This window comes from Vanacampus margaritifer, chromosome 4 (genome assembly GCF_051991255.1).
Source record: "Vanacampus margaritifer isolate UIUO_Vmar chromosome 4, RoL_Vmar_1.0, whole genome shotgun sequence".
NCBI classification, from domain to species: Eukaryota; Metazoa; Chordata; class Actinopteri; order Syngnathiformes; family Syngnathidae; genus Vanacampus; species Vanacampus margaritifer.
Genome location: NC_135435.1, coordinates 995757 through 1021791, shown reverse-complemented (window position 1 = coordinate 1021791; position 26035 = coordinate 995757). Strand labels below are relative to the sequence as shown.

The following is a 26035-nucleotide window of genomic DNA, read 5'->3' as shown; positions in this document are numbered from 1 at the left end:
TTCTATGGGGGAATCTCGATCCCTGGTAGCCCGCCATTCATTTCAATGGGGGATTTCAACCCCTGGTAACCTGCCATTCATTTCAATGAGGGATTTCGACCCCTGGGAGCACTCCATTCATTTCAATGGGGGATTTCGACCCCTAGGCCCCCGCCATTCATTTCAATGGGGGAATTCGACCCCTGGGTGCCCGCCATACATTTCAATGGGGGATTTCGACCCCTGGTAGCCCGCCATTCATTTCATTGGGGGATTTTGACCCCTGGGCGCCCGCCATTTATTTCAATAGTGGAATTCGACCCCTGGTAACCCGCCAAACATTTCAATGGGGGATTTCCACCCGTGGTAGCCCGCCATTCATTTCAATGAGGGATTTCGACCCCTGGGACCCCTCCATTCATTTCAATGGGGGATTTCGACCACTGGGAGACAGACATTCATTTCAATGGGGGATTTCTACACTTTGGAGCCCGTCATTCATTTCAATGGGGGATTTCGACCACTGGGAGCCAGCCATTCATTTCAATGGGGGATTTCGACCCCTAGGTGCCCGCATTTCATTTAATTGGGAGATTTCGACCCCGAGGCGCCCGCCATTCATTTCAATGGGGGATTTCAACCCCTGGTAGCCCGCCATTCATTTCAATGGGGGATTTCAACCCCTGGTAACCCGCCATTCATTCCTATGGGTGATTTTGACCCCTGGGAGCCCACCATTCATTTAAATGGGGGAATTCGACCCCTGGTAGCCCGCCATTCATTTCAATGGGGGATTTCGACCACTGGGAGCCCACCATTCATTTCTGTGGGGGAATCTCGATCCCTGGTAGCCCACCATTCATTTCAATGGGGGATTTCGACTCCTGGTCGCCCGCCATTCATTTCAATGGGGGAATTCAACCCCTGGGAGCCCGCCATTCATTTCAATGGGGGATTTCGACCCCTAGGCGCCCCCGCCACTCATTCCTATGGGGGAATCTGGATCCCTGGTAGACCGCCATTCATTTCAATGGGATATTTCAACCCCTGGTAACCTGCCATTCATTCCTATGATGGATTTCAACCCCTGGTAACCCGCCATTCATTCCTATGGGTGATTTTGACCCCTGGGAGCCCACCATTCATTTAAATCGGGGAATTCGACCCCTGGTAGCCCGCCATTCATTTCAATGGGGGATTTCGACCACTGGGAGCCCACCATTCATTTCTATGGGGGAATCTCGATCCCTGGTAGCCCACCATTCATTTCAATGGGGGATTTCGACTCCTGGTCGCCCGCCAATCATTTCAATGGGGGATTTCGACCACTGGGAGCCAGCCATTCATTTCAATGGGGGATTTCGACCCCTAGGCGCCCCCGCCACTCATTCCTATGGGGGAATCTCGATCCCTGGTAGACCGCCATTCATTTCAATGGGGGATTTCAACCCCTGGTAACCTGCCATTCATTCCTATGATGGATTTCAACCCCTGGGAGCCCACCATTCATTTAAATTGGAGAATTCGACCCCTGGTAGCCCGCCATTAATTTCAATGGGGGATTTCGACCACTGGGAGCCCACCATTCATTTCTATGGGGGAATCTCGATCCCTGGTAGCCCGCCATTCATTTCAATGGGGGATTTCAACCCCTGGTAACCTGCCATTCATTCCTATGATGGATTTCGACCCCTGGGAGCCCACCATTCAATTAAATGGGGGAATTCGACCCCTGGTAGCCCGCCATTCATTTCAATGGGGGATTTCGACCCCTGGTAGCCCTCTATTCATTTCAATGGGGGATTTTGATTCCTTGGCGCCCGCCATTCATTTCAATAGGGAATTTCGACCCCTTGTTGCCCGCCATTAATTTCAATGGGGGATTTCGACCACTGGGAGCCAGCCATTCATTTCAATGGGGGATTTCGACCCCTAGGCGCCCGCCTTTCATTTCAATGGGGGATTTTGACTCCTGGTCGCCCGCCATTCATTTCAATGGGGGAATTCGACCCCTGGGAGCCCGCCATTCATTTCAAAGGGGTATTTCGACCACTGGGAGCCAGCCATTCATTTCAATGGGGGATTTCGACCCCTAGGCGCCCCCGCCACTCATTCCTATGAGGGAATCTCGATCCCTGGTAGACCGCCATTCATTTCAATGGGGGATTTCAACCCCTGGTAACCTGCCATTCATTCCTATGATGGATTTCAACCCCTGGGAGCCCACCATTCATTTAAATTGGAGAATTCGACCCCTGGTAGCCCGCCATTAATTTCAATGGGGGATTTCGACCACTGGGAACCCACCATTCATTTCTATGGGGGAATCTCGATCCCTGGTAGCCCGCCATTCATTTCAATGGGGGATTTCGACCACTGGGAGCCAGCCATTCATTTCAATGGGGGATTTCGACCCCTAGGCGCCCGCCATTCATTTCAATGGGGGTTTTGACTCCTGGTCGCCCACCATTCATTTCAATGGGGGAATTCGACCCCTGGGAGCCCGCCATTAATTTCAATGGGGGATTAAGACCACTGGGAGCCAGCCATTCATTTCAATGGGGGATTTCGACCCCTAGGCGCACCCGCCATTCATTCCTATGGGGGAATCTCGATCCCTGGTAGACCGCCATTCATTTCAATGGGGGATTTCAACCCCTGGTAACCTGCCATTCATTCCTATGATGGATTTCGACCCCTGGGATCCCACCATTCAATTAAATGGGGGAATTCGACCCCTGGTAGCCCGCCATTCATTTCAATGGGGGATTTCGACCACTGGGAGCCCACCATTCATTTCTATGGGGGAATCTCGATCCCTGGTAGCCCGCCATTCATCTCAATGGGGGATTTCGACCCCTGGTAGCCCGCCATTTATTTCAATGGGGGATTTTGATTCCTTGGCGCCCGCCATTCATTTCAATAGGGAAATTTGACCCCTGGTTGCCTGCCATTCATTTCAATGGGGGAATTCGACCCCTGGGATCCTGCCATTCATTTCAATGGGGGATTTCGACCACTGGGAGCCAGTAATTCATTTCAATGGGGGATTTCGACCCCAGGCGCCCCCGCCATTCATTCCTATGGGGGAATCTCGATCCCTGGTAGACCGCCATTCATTTCAATGGGGGATTTCAACCCCTGGTAACCTGCCATTCATTCCTATGATGGAATTTGACCCCTGGGAGCCCACCATTCATTTAAATGGGGGAATTCGACCCCTGGTAGCCCGCCGTTCATTTCAAAGGGGGATTTCGACCACTGGGAGCCCACCATTCATTTCAATGGGGGATTTCGACCCCTAGGCGCCCCCGCCATACATTCCTATGGGGGATTTCAACCCCTGGTATCCCGCCATTCATTCCTATGGGGGATTTCAACCCCTGGGAGCCCACCATTCATTTAAATGGGGGAATTCGACCCCTGGGTGCCCGCCATACATTTCAATGGGGGATTTCGACCCCTGGTAGCCCGCCATTCATTTCATTGGGGGATTTTGACCCCTGGGCGCCCGCCATTTATTTCAATAGTGGAATTCGACCCCTGGTAACCCGCCAAACATTTCAATGGGGGATTTCAACCCGTGGTAGCCCGCCATTCATTTCAATGAGGGATTTCGACCCCTGGGAGCCCTCCATTCATTTCAATGGGGGATTTCGACCACTGGGAGACAGCCATTCATTTCAATGGGGGATTTCTACACTTTGGAGCCCGTCATTCATTTCAATGGGGGATTTCGACCACTGGGAGCCAGCCATTCATTTCAATGGGGGATTTCGACCCCTAGGTGCCCGCATTTGATTTCATTGGGAGATTTCGAACCCTAGGCGCCCGCCATTCATTTCAATGGGGGATTTCAACCCCTGGTAGCCCGCCATTCATTTCAATGGGTGATTTCAACCCCTGGTAACCCGCCATTCATTCCTATGGGTGATTTTGACCCCTGGGAGCCCACCATTCATTTAAATGGGGGAATTCGACCACTGGGAGCCAGTCATTTATTTCAATGGGGGATTTCGACCCCTAGGCGCCCCCGCCACTCATTCCTATGGGGGAATCTGGATCCCTGGTAGACCGCCATTCATTTCAATGGGGGATTTCAACCCCTGGTAACCTGCCATTCATTCCTATGATGGATTTCAACCCCTGGTAACCCGCCATTCATTCCTATGGGTGATTTTGACCCCTGGGAGCCCACCATTCATTTAAATCGGGGAATTCGACCCCTGGTAGCCCGCCATTCATTTCAATGGGGGATTTCGACCACTGGGAGCCCACCATTCATTTCTATGGGGGAATCTCGATCCCTGGTAGCCCACCATTCATTTCAATGGGGGATTTCGACTCCTGGTCGCCCGCCATTCATTTCAATGGGGGAATTCGACCCCTGGGAGCCCGCCATTCATTTCAATGGGGGATTTTTCCACTGGGAGACAGCCATTCATTTCAATGGGGGATTTCGACCCCTAGGCGCCCCCGCCACTCATTCCTAGGGGGGAATCTCGATCCCTGGTAGACCGCCATTCATTTCAATGGGGGATTTCAACCCCTGGTAACCTGCCATTCATTCCTATGATTGATTTCAACCCCTGGGAGCCCACCATTCATTTAAATTGGAGAATTCGACCCCTGGTAGTCCGCCATTAATTTCAATGGGGGATTTCGACCACTGGGAGCCCACCATTCATTTCTATGGGGGAATCTCGATCCCTGGTAGCCCGCCATTCATTTCAATGGGGGATTTCAACCCCTGGTAACCTGCCATTCATTTCAATGAGGGATTTCGACCCCTGGGAGCACTCCATTCATTTCAATGGGGGATTTCGACCCCTAGGCCCCCGCCATTCATTTCAATGGGGGAATTCGACCCCTGGGTGCCCGCCATACATTTCAATGGGGGATTTCGACCCCTGGTAGCCCGCCATTCATTTCATTGGGGGATTTTGACCCCTGGGCGCCCGCCATTTATTTCAATAGTGGAATTCGACCCCTGGTAACCCGCCAAACATTTCAATGGGGGATTTCCACCCGTGGTAGCCCGCCATTCATTTCAATGAGGGATTTCGACCCCTGGGAGCCCTCCATTCATTTCAATGGGGGATTTCGACCACTGGGAGACAGACATTCATTTCAATGGGGGATTTCTACACTTTGGAGCCCGTCATTCATTTCAATGAGGGATTTCGACCACTGGGAGCCAGCCATTCATTTCAATGGGGGATTTCGACCCCTAGGTGCCCGCATTTCATTTAATTGGGAGATTTCGACCCCGAGGCGCCCGCCATTCATTTCAATGGGGGATTTCAACCCCTGGTAGCCCGCCATTCATTTCAATGGGGGATTTCAACCCCTGGTAACCCGCCATTCATTCCTATGGGTGATTTTGACCCCTGGGAGCCCACCATTCATTTAAATGGGGGAATTCGACCCCTGGTAGCCCGCCATTCATTTCAATGGGGGATTTCGACCACTGGGAGCCCACCATTCATTTCTGTGGGGGAATCTCGATCCCTGGTAGCCCACCATTCATTTCAATGGGGGATTTCGACTCCTGGTCGCCCGCCATTCATTTCAATGGGGGAATTCAACCCCTGGGAGCCCGCCATTCATTTCAATGGGGGATTTCGACCCCTAGGCGCCCCCGCCACTCATTCCTATGGGGGAATCTGGATCCCTGGTAGACCGCCATTCATTTCAATGGGATATTTCAACCCCTGGTAACCTGCCATTCATTCCTATGATGGATTTCAACCCCTGGTAACCCGCCATTCATTCCTATGGGTGATTTTGACCCCTGGGAGCCCACCATTCATTTAAATCGGGGAATTCGACCCCTGGTAGCCCGCCATTCATTTCAATGGGGGATTTCGACCACTGGGAGCCCACCATTCATTTCTATGGGGGAATCTCGATCCCTGGTAGCCCACCATTCATTTCAATGGGGGATTTCGACTCCTGGTCGCCCGCCAATCATTTCAATGGGGGATTTCGACCACTGGGAGCCAGCCATTCATTTCAATGGGGGATTTCGACCCCTAGGCGCCCCCGCCACTCATTCCTATGGGGGAATCTCGATCCCTGGTAGACCGCCATTCATTTCAATGGGGGATTTCAACCCCTGGTAACCTGCCATTCATTCCTATGATGGATTTCAACCCCTGGGAGCCCACCATTCATTTAAATTGGAGAATTCGACCCCTGGTAGCCCGCCATTAATTTCAATGGGGGATTTCGACCACTGGGAGCCCACCATTCATTTCTATGGGGGAATCTCGATCCCTGGTAGCCCGCCATTCATTTCAATGGGGGATTTCAACCCCTGGTAACCTGCCATTCATTCCTATGATGGATTTCGACCCCTGGGAGCCCACCATTCAATTAAATGGGGGAATTCGACCCCTGGTAGCCCGCCATTCATTTCAATGGGGGATTTCGACCCCTGGTAGCCCTCTATTCATTTCAATGGGGGATTTTGATTCCTTGGCGCCCGCCATTCATTTCAATAGGGAATTTCGACCCCTTGTTGCCCGCCATTAATTTCAATGGGGGATTTCGACCACTGGGAGCCAGCCATTCATTTCAATGGGGGATTTCGACCCCTAGGCGCCCGCCTTTCATTTCAATGGGGGATTTTGACTCCTGGTCGCCCGCCATTCATTTCAATGGGGGAATTCAACCCCTGGGAGCCCGCCATTCATTTCAATGGGGGATTTCGACCCCTAGGCGCCCCCGCCATACATTCCTATGGGGGATTTCAACCCCTGGTATCCCGCCATTCATTCCTTAGGGGGATTTCGACCCCTTGGTAGCCCACCATTCATTTAAATGGGGGAATTCGACCCCTGGGTGCCCACCATACATTTCATTTGGGGATTTTGACCCCTGGGCGCCCGCCATTTATTTCAATAGTGGAATTCGACCCCTGGTAACCCGCCAAACATTTCAATGGGGGATTTCCACCCCTGGTAGCCCGCCATTCATTTCAATGAGGGATTTCGACCCCTGGGAGCCCTCCATTCATTTCAATGGGGGATTTCGACCACTGGGAGCCAGCCATTCATTTCAATGGGGGATTTCTACACCTAGGTGCCCGCATTTCATTTCATTGGGAGATTTCGACCCCTAGGCGCCCGCCATTCATTTCAATGGGGGATTTCAACCCCTGGTAGCCCGCCATTCATTTCAATGGGTGATTTCAACCCCTGGTAACCCGCCTTTCATTCCTATGGGTGATTTTGACCCCTGGGAGCCCAGCATTCATTTAAATGGGGGAATTCGACCCCTGGTAGCCCGCCATTCATTTCAATGGGGGATTTCGACCACTGGGAGTCCACCATTCATTTATATGGGGGAATCTCGATCCCTGGTAGCCCACCATTCATTTCAATGGGGGATTTCGACTCCTGGTCGCCCGCCATTCATTTCAATGGGGGAATTCGACCCCTGGGAGCCCGCCATTCATTTCAATGGGGGATTTCGACCACTGGGAGCCAGTCATTCATTTCAATGGGGGATTTCGACCCCTAGGCGCCCCCGCCACTCATTCCTATGGGGGAATCTGGATCCCTGGTAGACCGCCATTCATTTCAATGGGATATTTCAACCCCTGGTAACCTGCCATTCATTCCTATGATGGATTTCAACCCTTGGTAACCCGCCATTCATTCCTATGGGTGATTTTGACCCCTGGGAGCCCACCATTCATTTAAATCGGGGAATTCGACCCCTGGTAGCCCGCCATTCATTTCAATGGGGGATTTCGACCACTGGGAACCCACCATTCATTTCTATGGGGGAATCTCGATCCCTGGTAGCCCGCCATTCATTTCAATGGGGGATTTCGACCACTGGGAGCCAGCCATTCATTTCAATGGGGGATTTCGACCCCTAGGCGCCCGCCATTCATTTCAATGGGGGTTTTGACTCCTGGTCGCCCACCATTCATTTCAATGGGGGAATTCGACCCCTGGGAGCCCGCCATTAATTTCAATGGGGGATTAAGACCACTGGGAGCCAGCCATTCATTTCAATGGGGGATTTCGACCCGTAGGCGCACCCGCCATTCATTCCTATGGGGGAATCTCGATCCCTGGTAGACCGCCATTCATTTCAATGGGGGATTTTAACCCCTGGTAACCTGCCATTCATTCCTATGATGGATTTCAACCCCTGGGAGCCCACCATTCAATTAAATGGGGGAATTCGACCCCTGGTAGCCCGCCATTCATTTCAATGGGGGATTTCGACCACTGGGAGCCCACCATTCATTTCTATGGGGGAATCTCGATCCCTGGTAGCCCACCATTCATTTCAATGGGGGATTTCGACTCCTGGTCGCCCGCCATTCATTTCAATGGGGGAATTCGACCCCTGGGAGCCCGCCATTCATTTCAATGGGGGATTTCGACCACTGGGAGCCAGCCATTCATTTCAATGGGGGATTTCGACCCTTAGGCGCCCCCGCCACTCATTCCTATGGGGGAATCTCGATCCCTGGTAGACCGCCATTCATTTCAATGGGGGATTTCAACCCCTGGTAACCTGCCATTCATTTCAATGGGGGATTTCAACCCCTGGTAACCTGCCATTAATTCCTAAGATGGATTTCAACCCCTGGGAGCCCACCATTCATTTAAATTGGAGAATTCGACCCCTGGTAGCCCGCCATTCATTTCAAAGGGGGATTTCGACCACTGGGAGCCCACCATTCATTTCTATGGGGGAATCTCGATCCCTGGTAGCCCGCCATTCATTTCAATGGGGGATTTCGACCCCTGGTAGCCCTCTATTCATTTCAATGGGGGATTTTGATTCCTTGGCGCCTGCCATTCATTTCAATAGGGAATTTCGACCCCTTGTTGCCCGCCATTAATTTCAATGGGGGATTTCGACCACTGGGAGCCAGCCATTCATTTCAATGGGGGATTTCGACCCCTAGGCGCCCGCCTTTCATTTCAATGGGGGATTTTGACTCCTGGTCGCCCGCCATTCATTTCAATGGGGGAATTCAACCCCTGGGAGCCCGCCATTCATTTCAATGGGGGATTTCGACCCCTAGGCGCCCCCGCCATACATTCCTATGGGGGATTTCAACCCCTTGGTAGCCCACCATTCATTTAAATGGGGGAATTCGACCCCTGGGTGCCCACCATACATTTCATTGGGGGATTTTGACCCCTGGGCGCCCGCCATTTATTTCAATAGTGGAATACGACCCCTGGTAACCCGCCAAACATTTCAATGGGGGATATCCACCCCTGGTAGCCCGCCATTCATTTCAATGAGGGATTTCGACCCCTGGGAGCCCTCCATTCATTTCAATGGGGGATTTCGACCACTGGGAGCCAGCCATTCATTTCAATGGGGGATTTCTACCCCTAGGTGCCCGCATTTCATTTCATTGGGAGATTTCGACCCCTAGGCGCCCGCCATTCATTTCAATGGGGGATTTCAACCCCTGGTAGCCCGCCATTCATTTCAATGGGTGATTTCAACCCCTGGTAACCCGCCATTCATTCCTATGGGTGATTTTGACCCCTGGGAGCCCACCATTCATTTAAATGGGGGAATTCGACCCCTGGTAGCCCGCCATTCATTTCAATGGGGGATTTCGACCACTGGGAGCCCACCATTCATTTATATGGGGGAATCTCGATCCCTGGTAGCCCACCATTCATTTCAATGGGGGATTTCGACTCCTGGTCGCCCGCCATTCATTTCAATGGGGGAATTCGACCCCTGGGAGCCCGCCATTCATTTCAATGGGGGATTTCGACCACTGGGAGCCAGTCATTCATTTCAATGGGGGATTTCGACCCCTAGGCGCCCGCCATTCATTTCAATGGGGGTTTTGACTCCTGGTCGCTGAAGACATTTAATATTTTCAATTTGATGTTTTACTGTTTTTGAATTTACTTATAGGCATATCAATGTGATATAAGCATGAGTGTTTAAAAGAATACAGTGGAGTAATGATTTTGTGAACTTTATTTGATCTTTGTACCCTCAAATGCTGTTGGAGGGGCAATGTGCATGATGTGTCAGAGTCTTTTGGCATTAGAGACTAAAAGTCTGGGGTTAGATCCTAATTGCATTTCTCCCCCAGTCAAGAAGGGGAACTGTATGTAAATGTCTGTTTACTAATAACATCACGTCTGTTTGCTAATAACATCACACATTTGGTCACTAGGAGATGACATGTCTGCCCTTTGTTCAATCAAGAGCCAGGAGGAGGAACCTTTTATCTTTTTTGTATAAATGAGTCGATGTTCATACGATTGTCACACACTTGGAATCATCACGTTGCATTCTGATGTGATATTCTGACTGTGTCTTTAGAGGCCTCTAAATAAATTCTTGCAGGAAAACTTCTTCATCAGATCCTGAATACAATTATTTTGGACACGCAAAGATTACATTTAATATAGTAATTTAATATTCCTACAAAATGGTGACGCCGACGTGGACTTATTGAGACGTTTTTCAACAGCTGTGATTGATCCTGAACACCGGATTTCTAAAGCGCAAAAATATTAACAAGGTGAGTGGACATTTTATCCACGTAGAGAAATTCTGGTTGTTTGGGATCAATACAGTTGCATTTCGTCTGTGCTAAGTTGTATTTGGGATCTGTGAACAAGTTAGGGGGGTTGTAGTAATATTTCTTACGGTGGGACGGAAAGTCCTCGATTTTGAAAATTACTACGACATTGAACCATGCATGGGAGTTTTTTCCGCGGTGGAATAGGTTGTGTTTTTATTTCTTCGTATGAATAAGCCGTCAGTATATAAGATACTGGGAGTGCGGAGTGGATTAGCCGCCTGTGTGGTAACAAGGTGTGTGCTGTGTGGAGTTATTGAACCGAGGGACATAATTCCTCGGTGAGTGTCTGTTGTGTTAAATCAGAAGCCGGGAAAATATTAAGTCGCGCATGGAAATGCCCCGTGTTTACGGAAGTGACGTCAAGTCGAAGCGCTTCGCCGTTTAAAACGGCATGTGACATTGGGTACCACGGGGGATTGGCTGTTGGGTTGATTGTAGTTGTGTTATTAGCCGCTAAGTGTTGATCACACTTAAGTGAGTGCTGTTGTGTGTGTGTTGTGCTTTAAGCGGCCTGTGTTGATCACACAAGGCGTCTGCTGTGTTGAACACCCGTATATTAACGGTGTGTGGTGTAATATTAGCCGTCCGTACATTGTTACGTTCGAGAGCTGTGTGGTTTAAGCCGCCCGTGAAGATCCGGATATATTTGTTGAAGTCGCGCAAAAGGTATTTAATATCTGTTTCGTTTTCGTCTTGTTTGTGTTTGTCTGAAAAAAAAAAAAAATATATATTTTTTTTTTTGGGGGGATTAATGAGAATACTTTTGATCTGTTATATCGTAGTATAATAAGTGAGACGTCACTGACTTTATAAATATTAAAAACGACTAATTACTACATATTATGGACGGAAAAAATTGACCGTAACTAAGGAGGTTTGCATAGACTTCCGGTCGAGAGTCAGAATTGGTCGCTAAGCGAACAGTGAGTTCATGATGCTGGACGCATTTCCACCACGGCGTCAACGTAAGTATGAAACTCTTTTAAATGTATGAATGCGCACGAATTGTGATAGTGGTTGGTTCTCACCGTTGTAAAGTGTGGTGTGTTTGTGGAATTTGATTGTGTAAACAGCGCCAGACGCTGATTACCTCCGTGAAAAACACTTCTATAAGTTTCTTCGAATGGAAGAAAAGTTAGACGGTGCGCAGATGACGATGTTAAGTGATTTTGAGAATGAGGAAACTGATGCTAAGCTAGCGGCTCTGACAGCGTACGAGTTTTGCGCAGGAGATGAATTTTTGGTAAGATGCTACCGTGCGAATCTGTTTTTAAGGCTAAGGATGAGTTAGCTGCGGGCAGCCGCATCTGTTAAGAAATTGGAACATAAATTGGATGAAGTGTTGACTGTGAAAGATGACCCGGGGGGAAAATTTGAACCAAGCGAGAGCTCTTGGCTTAGAAATGAATTGTTGAGTGAACGCGTTTGTTTGTTTGTTTGTTAAGCTCCATGGTGTGTTGTGGCCACGCGGTTTTTCGTTGGTTGTCTTACAATGTGCGCGACGTGTCTGTGTCGCAGCCGTAACGTTGCGATGGATTGTGCGCGAATAAGTCGACATTTGAGCTATAAGTACGTGGTGAAGTTATTATTAGACGAATAAACGGTGTATTTTACAAATGAGTGCGCACTTCGGAGAGGTTTGTGTTCGTCTGTGGTTCAACAACTGAGACGCCACTGAATTAAGTTGAGGAGTGTGTGTTGTGTGAGTGTTTGTTGAAACTATGAATATGTGAAGCATGTGTGAATTGTGAGTTTAAAGGGGGGATTTGATTTCTTCTTGTTTTTGTGTTTTTTCTCCTCAATGCCTTTATGACAAGGGAGAGGAAACTGAAGTTACAGTAAGTGAAAGAAGGACTGAGTTTGTTGGAAGGCAGGTATTTTGTGTCTCCAAAAATGAGCGAGATAAGATAGGATGTATATGAATGGCGTTTTGTAGGAAGAGGAAAAGAGTAGATTTCAATGGAAAAGAGGTGGAAAAAATTTCCTCTCTCTCCAGTTTCTTTGTCCTCAAAAAAGGGTGAAAAAGAATGGTAGCAGGAAATCTGCATATTTTGAAAGGATGGGGGCCGTGAGCTGCTGTTTTAAGAAGGTGGTGATTTGTACTGTTGTCTGTTAAAATTAAATTAAACTAGATAAAAAAGGACAGGGGGGTGTGATACGTTTAGTCCTCTCTTCCATTGTCTCCATTTGGGAAACTTGTAGTCTGTTGTGTGTGAATAGCAGGGGTCTTCTAATGCTAATCTGTTAAGATCAAATTGGTCCTGCTATGCGGAAGGATATAGAGGTCTAGGTGTTAACTACAGGCCACTATCATATTATTTTTAAAATCAGATCTGTGTTTTTATAGTTGAATGAGTAATAAAACCAAATTTTAATATAGTTGAATAAGTAATAAAACCAAATTTTAATTGAAATAGACTTTTCATTTTTGATTTTATATTTCCCCTGCATCTCTGATAACTTATTCGTAAGTGTGAAAATGATTTAACCTTTGTCTTTATCTGAGTCCCATTCTAGAAGTCTGGAAAGGACTTCCATCCAAGTGGCCAGACTGACAGCTGTCACATTTTCTTAAATTTGAGGTAACACATAATGAAGATGTCTATGGTAGACATATGCGTAAATATAGTACTACTACTTGCTATAGTGTAGTGATCAAATTCAAATAAAACCACAAAATTAAATAAATGAATCAATTAAAAATAGTTTGAAAAACAAACGATTTTGGGGGAATTTTTTATTTATTTTTTCTTGGAAATTGAATGACAACAAGCAGTGTTCTCTTGCTATGATCTCATCTCCCTCTGTCTGTTCTGAGTGTATAAATGTTTCAGGCAGGTTCAATCTTTGACTGAAAGGTGTTTCACTTGGGTGACTCAACCGAAAAGTGCTGAAAATGGAATGAACAGCATTCTCCTGCTATGCTTGATGTTCAGAGTGGACGGCGAACTGAACAATGGTCACTTTCGGGGGGGAAGTGACCACACGGACTGCAAAAAGGATGGTACACTGTAAATCCGCTCGTCCTGTGACTGTTCAATGACTCTTATGCATTGTTTGAGCATAATGTCCAGCAACTTTTTGAGCAGACAGGATAACCATCGATTCTGTCATGATGAACTTTTCCTGAGAACTCCAGTACACAAAGCCCAGTGCCCGCTTTGAACTTTGCCCTGCATAAACTGCTATCGACAAGGACAGGAAGGAATATGAACTACAGTTGTGGACTCAAAGTTCTGGAATCATCTGAGTTTGGTGCCTGAGGTCGTATGTTGTATTCTGTTTGTAGACATTTGCACTCTGTACTATGTCAGAAAGGAGATGTGATCTATAGCAACGCAGTTTCGGAAATTGAGAACAGTTTATGTGAATTAAGGTAGTACAAAATTCATTCTAATCCTTAAATACTATATTTTCCGTTGTTCGATGCTTGTTGAATTTGGCCTTCTATTTTTTTCCCCCATTTCTCTTTTATAACTTTGGCTTCTCAGAGTGGACTCAGATATGGAACACTTACGGCAAATTTGCTGGTTAAATTTTTAATTTTGATTAAGCTCAACAGCACTGATCTTTGGATTCCACGGGGAATGCACAAAGGCAAAGTTCCCTGCTGTGTTTTTACAAGCCCCCACTACTCTGTAGAAGAGGTGAGGTTAGTTAGCATCTTAAGAATACTTTTTGGTAGGTTTAAAGTAGGGATTTTGTTTTGTTTTTCTGATTATAACTCGTTCCTTTTACTAGTTGAGATGGCAGATATTTGGAAGATTTGTGACCTGCAATAGATTAATGGGTTGTTTAAAAAAAAAAATAATAATAATAATAATTCTTCTCTTCCTGACCCTAAAAGTCCTCCGCTGCAGGATCTTAATTTACATCTGCTTAAGTTGGTTGTTTTTCTAATCTACAGGATTCAAATTTACATTACAAACTCTTGCCTCAAAGGCTTTTGTTTTGATGGCTCCTGGCTAGCTCAGCTGGAAATCTTTTTATAGTTCTGGTGTTGGCCAAATTGTCACAATTTGGTTGTTTTTTAATCTACAGGACACAAGGTGTCTGTTTTTCCTCTTTGAAGCAGCAATTTGGAAGCGGCTGCAGTTTTCACATTCAGGTCTGAAATGATCAAAATTGATCTTTATCAGATGGGGGAATGATTGGTCTGTCTGAGTTTGTTGAAAAGGAAGTCTGATGTGAGAATGACTGGTCTGTCTGATGTGAGAATGACTGGTCTGTCGGTGTATCAAAAGGAAGTCTGATGTGAGAATGAAGTTTGGTGTGAGGAATTTACAGGCAAAGAATGGAGCGGAGAATTGGAGGATTTGACCATGGGAGGAAAAGTAAGTTCTACAAAGATGACAAAAGACGACCCTTATAGCAGAAATACGGTAAGTATGTTCCATCTCAGAAACGATTGAAAAGTATAATTTCTAGAGCCCATGGAATATGCCATTTAGGTGTGGAAGGAACATTGACACACCTGGGTGACATTTTTTCATGAGACAAGTTGTTAAAAATGAACTGCAGTGTTTATTTAAGGTATAAGTATAAATCTCTTCTCAGACTGTTCATGGCCCGGCCGGACATGAATAGTTCTGAGTTAAGATGATGTTGTTTTTAAATGATTTACACTGCTATAATAAGAAACCAGCATTAAAAATACAGAAATTTGATGTACAACAAAGAGCACATTTATGCTAAAATCTACAACAGTAAATATCATGGTAAAATATTTGATTAATCATTATCTACCATCATAAGGGTTTCCTAGGATGATTGGATCAGACAAACCCACTTGAAAAAACAAAACTTCATAAGATATAGAAAAGGCATTGATTAAAACATATATTATCTCTGATCTCAAGGACATTAAAGAAAAATAGAAATATTAAACAATTGGCCTCATAAAGTTTCAATGGCAACAAGACTTTCATTATTATGCCATTGAATGTACAAATGTCATTAAACGGATTCTGTTTGAATGCCACAACAAAAATAACTTTTTCCGTGTCCAACAGCATGTTTCAGGACCTACAGAACTTAAACAATTAACATTTGCTAAAAATTACCAGGTGCTCTTTTCAAAGTAAAGAATGAAGACTATATGTTATGAGTGACTAAATGAAAATGATTTTGCACACAGATTGGTTTGCTGATCATAATGGTGGGGGTCACATCCACCACGTGAGCCACGAGGTCCCAGGCTCATCAAATCACATCAATTGAAACCAACTGAGGGGGTTGACTAAGCTGCTGATCTGCGTCCACACCAATTGGAGCCATCTAACGGATCCCACCACACCCGGTTCCAGTGTCTACCTGACAAGCTGCCCAAGGACAAGGAGGAGGTCGCTGAAAGAAGATTCATTGGAGTGCCTTTTCCCTGGGCACGGATTGACACAGTTGGAAAAGCTGATCAAATGTCAATCTGCTGTTTGAAAGGGGGAAATCACTCAAATCCCCTTTTCATCAATTCACAAGGATTGAGTCACACTGGGAATGAAGTCCCGTGACCTTTCCTGCGATTTCTGGCAGTGAGCCAGGGTTCGGAAAGAGGCTGACAAACGCCTCTTCTTAAAAAATTTTGACCAACTGTCGAACGCACTTTTCATTCAACAAGACCTTCATCAGGAGATGGCTTCGAGGGACAGACACATCTGCTATTGCGTCGTGACACTTAACCACATCACATAGTGTTATGCCTCACATTTATTATGCCCCTTCCACCGAATTTTTTAATGAATCAAACTGAATTTTGACTGCTAAGCCCCTCTATCTTTCTCTCTCTCTCTTTCTCTTTCTCTCTCACCTGCTATTCTTATTTTCTGAACTCCACACATAAACATTGCTTCATTTTTGCGACGATCAAGATTCGCGCTGGACTTTCTCTCTAGACTATTGTGGGATTAAATGTCCGGTTTTTGAACTTATAGAAGTTCAATGGTAGGACTGAAGACATTTAATATTTTCAATTTGATGTTTTACTGTTTTTGAATTTACTTATAGGCATATCAATGTGATATAAGCATGAGTGTTTAAAAGAATACAGTGGAGTAATGATTTTGTGAACTTTATTTGATCTTTGTACCCTCAAATGCTGTTGGAGGGGCAATGTGCATGATGTGTCAGAGTCTTTTGGCATTAGAGACTAAAAGTCTGGGGTTAGATCCTAATTGCATTTCTCCCCCAGTCAAGAAGGGGAACTGTATGTAAATGTCTGTTTACTAATAACATCACGTCTGTTTGCTAATAACATCACACATTTGGTCACTAGGAGATGACATGTCTGCCCTTTGTTCAATCAAGAGCCAGGAGGAGGAACCTTTTATCTTTTTTGTATAAATGAGTCGATGTTCATACAATTGTCACACACTTGGAATCATCACGTTGCATTCTGATGTGATATTCTGACTGTGTCTTTAGAGGCCTCTAAATAAATTCTTGCAGGAAAACTTCTTCATCAGATCCTGAATACAATTATTTTGGACACGCAAAGATTACATTTAATATAGTAATTTAATATTCCTTCATCGCCCACCATTCATTTCAATGGGGGAATTCGACCCCTGGGAGCCCGCCATTAATTTCAATGGGGGATTAAGACCACTGGGAGCCAGCCATTCATTTCAATGGGGGATTTCGACCCCTAGGCGCCCCCGCCACTCATTCCTATGGGGGAATCTCGATCCCTGGTAGACCGCCATTCATTTCAATGGGGGATTTCAACCCCTGGTAACCTGCCATTAATTCCTATGATGGATTTCAACCCCTGGGAGCCCACCATTCATTTAAATTGGAGAATTCGACCCCTGGTAGCCCGCCATTCATTTCAAAGGAGGATTTCGACCACTGGGAGCCCACCATTCATTTCTATGGGGGAATCTCGATCCCTGGTAGCCCGCCATTCATTTCAATGGGGGATTTCGACCCCTTGTTGCCCGCCATTAATTTCAATGGGGGATTTCGACCACTGGGAGCCAGCCATTCATTTCAATGGGGGATTTCGACCCCTAGGCGCCCGCCTTTCATTTCAATGGGGGATTTTGACTCCTGGTCGCCCGCCATTCATTTCAATGGGGGAATTCAACCCCTGGGAGCCCGCCATTCATTTCAATGGGGGATTTCCACCACTGGGAGCCAGCCATTCATTTCAATGGGGGATTTCGACCACTGGGAGCCCACCATTCATTTCTATGGGGGAATCTCGATCCCTGGTAGCCCACCATTCATTTCAATGGGGGATTTCGACTCCTGGTCGCCCGCCATTCATTTCAATGGGGGAATTCGACCCCTAGGCGACCCCGCCACTCATTCCTATGGGGGAATCTCGATCCCTGGTAGACCGCCATTCATTTCAATGGGGGATTTCAACCCCTGGTAACCTGCCATTCATTCCTATGATGGATTTCAACCCCTGGGAGCCCACCATTCATTTAAATTGGAGAATTCGACCCCTGGTAGCCCGCCATTAATTTCAATGGGGGATTTCGACCACTGGGAACCCACCATTCATTTCTATGGGGGAATCTCGATCCCTGGTAGCCCGCCATTCATTTCAATGGGGGATTTCGACCACTGGGAGCCAGCCATTCATTTCAATGGGGGATTTCGACCCCTAGGCGCCCGCCATTCATTTCAATGGGGGTTTTGACTCCTGGTCGCCCACCATTCATTTCAATGGGGGAATTCGACCCCTGGGAGCCCGCCATTAATTTCAATGGGGATTAAGACCACTGGGAGCCAGCCATTCATTTCAATGGGGGATTTCGACCCCTAGGCGCACCCGCCATTCATTCCTATGGGGGAATCTCGATCCCTGGTAGACCGCCATTCATTTCAATGGGGGATTTAAACCCCTGGTAACCTGCCATTCATTCCTATGATGGATTTCGACCCCTGGGAGCCCACCATTCAATTAAATGGGGGAATTCGACCCCTGGTAGCCCGCCATTCATTTCAATGGGGGATTTCGACCACTGGGAGCCCACCATTCATTTCTATGGGGGAATCTCGATCCCTGGTAGCCCGCCATTCATCTCAATGGGGGATTTCGACCCCTGGTAGCCCGCCATTCATTTCAATGGGGGATTTTGATTCCTTGGCGCCCGCCATTCATTTCAATAGGGAAATTTGACCCCTGGTTGCCTGCCATTCATTTCAATGGGGGAATTCGACCCCTGGGATCCTGCCATTCATTTCAATGGGGGATTTCGACCCCTAGGCGCCCCCGTCATTCATTCCTATGGGGGAATCTCGATCCCTGGTAGACCGCCATTCATTTCAATGGGGGATTTCAACCCCTGGTAACCTGCCATTCATTCCTATGATGGAATTTGACCCCTGGGAGCCCACCATTCATTTAAATGGGGGAATTCGACCCCTGGTAGCCCGCCGTTCATTTCAAAGGGGGATTTCGACCACTGGGAGCCCACCATTCATTTCTATGGGGGAATATCGATCCCTGGTAGCCCGCCATTCATTTCAATGGGGGATTTCGACCCCTGGTAGCCCTCTATTCATTTCAATGGGGGATTTTGATTCCTTGGCGCCCGCCATTCATTTCAATAGGGAATTTCGACCCCTGGTTGCCCGCCAATAATTTCAATGGGGGATTTCGACCACTGGGAGCCAGCCATTCATTTCAATGCGGGATTTCGACCCCTAGGCGCCCGCCATTCATTTCAATGGGGGATTTTGACTCCTGGTTGCCCGCCATTCATTTCAATGGGGGAATTCAACCCCTGGGAGCCCGCCATTCATTTCAATGGGGGATTTCGACCCCTAGGCGCCCCCGCCATACATTCCTATGGGGGATTTCAACCCCTGGTATCCCGCCATTCATTCCTATGGGGGATTTCAACCCCTGGGAGCCCACCAATTTAAATGGGGGAATTCGACCCCTGGGTGCCCGCCATACATTTCAATGGGGGATTTCGACCCCTGGTAGCCCGCCATTCATTTCATTGGGGGATTTTGACCCCTGGGCGCCCGCCATTTATTTCAATAGTGGAATTCGACCCCTGGTAACCCGCCAAACATTTCAATGGGGGATTTCAACCCGTGGTAGCCCGCTATTCATTTCAATGAGGGATTTCGACCCCTGGGAGCCCTCCATTCATTTCAATGGGGGATTTCGACCACTGGGAGCCAGCCATTCATTTCAATGGGGGATTTCGACCCCTAGGTGCCCGCATTTCATTTCATTGGGAGATTTCGACCCCTAGGCGCCCGCCATTCATTTCAATGGGGGATTTCAACCCCTGGTAGCCCGCCATTCATTTCAATGGGTGATTTCAACCCCTGGTAACCCGCCATTCATTCCTATGGGTGATTTGGACCCCTGGGAGCCCACCATTCATTTAAATGGGGGAATTCGACCCCTGGTAGCCCGCCATTCATTTCAATGGGGGATTTCGACCACTGGGAGCCCACCATTCATTTCTATGGGGGAATCTCGATCCCTGGTAGCCCACCATTCATTTCAATGGGGGATTTCGACTCCTGGTCGCCCGCCATTCATTTCAATGGGGGAATTCGACCCCTGGGAGCCCGCCATTCATTTCAATGGGGGATTTCGACCACTGGGAGCCAGTCATTCATTTCAATGGGGGATTTCGACCCCTAGGCGCCCCCGCCACTCATTCCTATGGGGGAATCTGGATCCCTGGTAGACCGCCATTCATTTCAATGGGGGATTTCAACCCCTGGTAACCTGCCATTCATTCCTATGATGGATTTCAACCCCTGGTAACCCGCCATTCATTCCTATGGGTGATTTTGACCCCTGGGAGCCCACCATTCATTTAAATCGGGGAATTCGACCCCTGGTAGCCCGCCATTCATTTCAATGGGGGATTTCGACCACTGGGAGCCCACCATTCATTTCTATGGGGGAATCTCGATCCCTGGTAGCCCACCATTCATTTCAATGGGGGATTTCGACTCCTGGTCGCCCGCCATTCATTTCAATGGGGGAATTCGACCCCTGGGAGCCCGCCATTCATTTCAATGGGGGATTTCGACCACTTTGAGACAGCCATTCATTTCAATGGGGGATTTCGACCCCTAGGCGCCCCCGCCACTCATTCCTAGGGGGGAATCTCGATCCCTGGTAGACCGCCATTCATTTCAATGGGGGATTTCAACCCCTGGGAGCCCACCATTCATTTAAATTGGAGAATTCGACCCCTGTTAGCCCGCCATTAATTTCAATGGGGGATTTCGACCACTGGGAGCCCACCATTCATTTCTATGGGGGAATCTCGATCCCTGGTAGCCCGCCTTTCATTTCAATGGGGGATTTCAACCCCTGGTAACCTGCCATTCATTTCAATGAGGGATTTCGACCCCTGGGAGCCCTTCATTCATTTCAATGGGGGATTTCGACCCCTAGGCCCCCGCCATTCATTTCAATGGGGGAATTCGACCCCTGGGTGCCCGCCATACATTTCAATGGGGGATTTCGACCCCTGGTAGCCCGCCATTCATTTCATTGGGGGATTTTGACCCCTGGGCGCCTGCCATTTATTTCAATAGTGGAATTCGACCCCTGGTAACCCGCCAAACATTTCAATGGGGGATTTCCACCCGTGGTAGCCCGCCATTCATTTCAATGAGGGATTTCGACCACTGGGAGCCAGCCATTCATTTCAATGGGGGATTTCGACCCCTAGGTGCCCGCCATTCATTTCAATGGGGGATTTCAACCCCTGATAGCCCACCATTCATTTCAATGGGGGATTTCAACCCCTGGTAACCCGCCATTCATTCCTATGGGTGATTTTGACCCCTGGGAGCCCACCATTCAATTAAATGGGGGAATTCGACCCCTGGTAGCCCGCCATTCATTTCAAAGGGGGATTTCGACCACTGGGAGCCCACCATTCATTTCTATGGGGGAATCTCGATCCCTGGTAGCCCGCCATTCATTTCAATGGGGGATTTCGACCCCTGGTAGCCCTCTATTCATTTCAATGGGGGATTTTGATTCCTTGGCGCCCGCCATTCATTTCAATAGGGAATTTGGACCCCTTGTTGCCCGCCATTAATTTCAATGGGGGATTTCGACCCCTAGGCGCCCCCGCCATACATTCCTATGGGGGATTTCAACCCCTTGGTAGCCCACCATTCATTTAAATGGGGGAATTCGACCCCTGGGTGCCCACCATACATTTCATTGGGGGATTTTGACCCCTGGGCGCCCGCCATTTATTTCAATAGTGGAATACGACCCCTGGTAACCCGCCAAACATTTCAATGGGGGATATCCACCCCTGGTAGCCCGCCATTCATTTCAATGAGGGATTTCGACCCCTGGGAGCCCTCCATTCATTTCAATGGGGGATTTCGACCACTGGGAGCCAGCCATTCATTTCAATGGGGGATTTCTACCCCTAGGTGCCCGCATTTCATTTCATTGGGAGATTTCGACCCCTAGGCGCCCGCCATTCATTTCAATGGGGGATTTCAACCCCTGGTAGCCCGCCATTCATTTCAATGGGTGATTTCAACCCCTGGTAACCCGCCATTCATTCCTATGGGTGATTTTGACCCCTGGGAGCCCACCATTCATTTAAATGGGGGAATTCGACCCCTGGTAGCCCGCCATTCATTTCAATGGGGGATTTCGACCACTGGGAGCCCACCATTCATTTATATGGGGGAATCTCGATCCCTGGTAGCCCACCATTCATTTCAATGGGGGATTTCGACTCCTGGTCGCCCGCCATTCATTTCAATGGGGGAATTCGACCCCTGGGAGCCCGCCATTCATTTCAATGGGGGATTTCGACCACTGGGAGCCAGTCATTCATTTCAATGGGGGATTTCGACCCCTAGGCGCCCCCGCCACTCATTCCTATGGGGGAATCTGGATCCCTGGTAGACCGCCATTCATTTCAATGGGATATTTCAACCCCTGGTAACCTGCCATTCATTCCTATGATGGATTTCAACCCCTGGTAACCCGCCATTCATTCCTATGGGTGATTTTGACCCCTGGGAGCCCACCATTCATTTAAATCGGGGAATTCGACCCCTGGTAGCCCGCCATTCATTTCAATGGGGGATTTCGACCACTGGGAGCCCACCATTCATTTCTATGGGGGAATCTCGATCCCTGGTAGCCCACCATTCATTTCAATAGGGGATTTCGACTCCTGGTCGCCCGCCATTCATTTCAATGGGGGAATTCGACCCCTGGGAGCCCGCCATTCATTTCAATGGGGGATTTCGACCACTGGGAGCCAGTCATTCATTTCAATGGGGGATTTCGACCCCTAGGCGCCCCCGCCACTCATTCCTATGGGGGAATCTGGATCCCTGGTAGACCGCCATTCATTTCAATGGGGGATTTCAACCCCTGGTAACCTGCCATTCATTCCTATGATGGATTTCAACCCCTGGTAACCCGCCATTCATTCCTATGGGTGATTTTGACCCCTGGGAGCCCACCATTCATTTAAATCGGGGAATTCGACCCCTGGTAGCCCGCCATTCATTTCAATGGGGGATTTCGACCACTGGGAGCCCAGCATTCATTTCTATGGGGGAATCTCGATCCCTGGTAGCCCACCATTCATTTCAATGGGGGATTTCGACTCCTGGTCGCCCGCCATTCATTTCAATGGGGGAATTCGACCCCTGGGAGCCCGCATTTCATTTCAATGGGGGATTTCGACCACTGGGAGACAGCCATTCATTTCAATGGGGGATTTGGACCCCTAGGCGCCCCCGCCACTCATTCCTAGGGGGGAATCTCGATCCCTGGTAGACCGCCATTCATTTCAATGGGGGATTTCAACCCCTGGTAACCTGCCATTCATTCCTATGATGGATTTCAACACCTGGGAGCCCACCATTCATTTAAATTGGAGAATTCGACCCCTGTTAGCCCGCCATTAATTTCAATGGGGGATTTCGACCACTGGGAGCCCACCATTCATTTCTATGGGGGAATCTCGATCCCTGGTAGCCCGCCATTTATTTCAATGGGGGATTTCAACCCCTGGTAACCTGCCATTCATTTCAATGAGGGATTTCGACCCCTGGGAGCCCTCCATTCATTTCAATGGGGGATTTCGACCCCTAGGCCCCCGCCATTCATTTCAATGGGGGAATTCGACCCCTGGGTGCCCGCCATACAATTCAATGGGGGATTTCGACCCCTGGTAGCCCGCCATTCATTTCATTGGGGGATTTTGACCCCTGGGCGCCCGCCATTTATTTCAATAGTGGAATTCGACCCCTGGTAACCCGCCAAACATTTCAATGGGGGATTTCCACCTGTGGTAGCCCGCCATTCATTTCAATGAGGGATTTCGACCACTGGGAGCCAGCCATTCATTTCAATGGGGGATTTCGACCCCTAGGTGCCCGCCATTCATTTCAATGGGGGATTTCAACCCTTGATAGCCCACCATTCATTTCAATGGGGGATTTCAACCCCTGGTAACCCGCCATTCATTCCTATGGGTGATTTTGACCCCTGGGAGCCCACCATTCATTTCTATGGGGGAATCTCGATCCCTGGTAGCCCGCCATTCATTTCAATGGGGGATTTCAACCCCTGGTAACCTGCCATTCATTCCTATGATGGATTTCGACCCCTGGGAGCCCACCATTCAATTAAATGGGGGAATTCGACCCCTGGTAGCCCGCCATTCATTTCAAAGGGGGATTTCGACCACTGGGAGCCCACCATTCATTTCTATGGGGGAATCTCGATCCCTGGTAGCCCGCCATTCATTTCAATGGGGGATTTCGACCCCTGGTAGCCCTCTATTCATTTCAATGGGGGATTTTGATTCCTTGGCGTCCGCCATTCATTTCAATAGGGAATTTCGACCCCTTGTTGCCCACCATTAATTTCAATGGGGGATTTCGACCACTGGGAGCCAGCCATTCATTTCAATGGGGGATTTCGACCCCTAGGCGCCCGCCTTTCATTTCAATGGGGGATTTTGACTCCTGGTCGCCCGCCATTCATTTCAATGGGGGAATTCAACCCCTGGGAGCCCGCCATTCATTTCAATGGGGGATTTCGACCCCTAGGCGCCCCCGCCATACATTCCTATGGGGGATTTCAACCCCTGGTATCCCGCCATTCATTCCTAAGGGGGATTTCGACCCCTTGGTAGCCCACCATTCATTTAAATGGGGGAATTCGACCCCTGGGTGCCCACCATACATTTCATTGGGGGATTTTGACCCCTGGGCGCCCGCCATTTATTTCAATAGTGGAATTCGACCCCTGGTAACCCGCCAAACATTTCAATGGGGGATTTCCACCCCTGGTAGCCCGCCATTCATTTCAATGAGGGATTTCGACCCCTGGGAGCCCTCCATTCATTTTAATGGGGGATTTCGACCACTGGGAGACAGCCATTCATTTCAATGGGGGATTTCTACCCTTTGGAGCCCGTCATTCATTTCAATGGGGGATTTCGACCACTGGGAGCCAGCTATTCATTTCAATGGGGGATTTCGACCCCTAGGTGCCCGCATTTCATTTCATTTGGAGATTTCGACCACTAGGCGCCCGCCATTCATTTCAATGGGGGATTTCGACCACTGGGAGCCAGTCATTCATTTCAATGGGGGATTTCGACCCCTAGGCGCCCCCGCCACTCATTCCTATGGGGGAATCTGGATCCCTGGTAGACCGCCATTCATTTCAATGGGATATTTCAACCCCTGGTAACCTGCCATTCATTCCTATGATGGATTTCAACCCCTGGTAACCCGCCATTCATTCCTATGGGTGATTTTGACCCCTGGGAGCCCACCATTCATTTAAATCGGGGAATTCGACCCCTGGTAGCCCGCCATTCATTTCAATGGGGGATTTCGACCACTGGGAGCCCACCATTCATTTCTATGGGGGAATCTCGATCCCTGGTAGCCCACCATTCATTTCAATAGGGGATTTCGACTCCTGGTCGCCCGCCATTCATTTCAATGGGGGAATTCGACCCCTGGGAGCCCGCCATTCATTTCAATGGGGGATTTCGACCACTGGGAGCCAGTCATTCATTTCAATGGGGGATTTCGACCCCTAGGCGCCCCCGCCACTCATTCCTATGGGGGAATCTGGATCCCTGGTAGACCGCCATTCATTTCAATGGGGGATTTCAACCCCTGGTAACCTGCCATTCATTCCTATGATGGATTTCAACCCCTGGTAACCCGCCATTCATTCCTATGGGTGATTTTGACCCCTGGGAGCCCACCATTCATTTAAATCGGGGAATTCGACCCCTGGTAGCCCGCCATTCATTTCAATGGGGGATTTCGACCCCTGGTAGCCCTCTATTCATTTCAATGGGGGATTTTGATTCCTTGGCGCCCGCCATTCATTTCAATGGGGGATTTCAACCCCTGGTAGCCCGCCATTCATTTCAATGGGGGATTTCAACCCCTGGTAACCCGCCATTCATTCCTATGGGTGATTTTGACCCC

At 48.4% G+C, this 26035-nt stretch overlaps 1 long non-coding RNA gene across 1 annotated transcript; it reads left to right on the top strand.

Annotated features, from left to right (window-relative positions):
- Positions 1–10456: 10456 nt before the first annotated feature.
- Positions 10457–17034, top strand: LOC144050391 (uncharacterized). The gene is made up of 2 exons (XR_013293841.1): positions 10457–11248; positions 15720–17034. It is a non-coding gene; the product is annotated as an uncharacterized LOC144050391 (long non-coding RNA).
- Positions 17035–26035: the final 9001 nt, after the last annotated feature.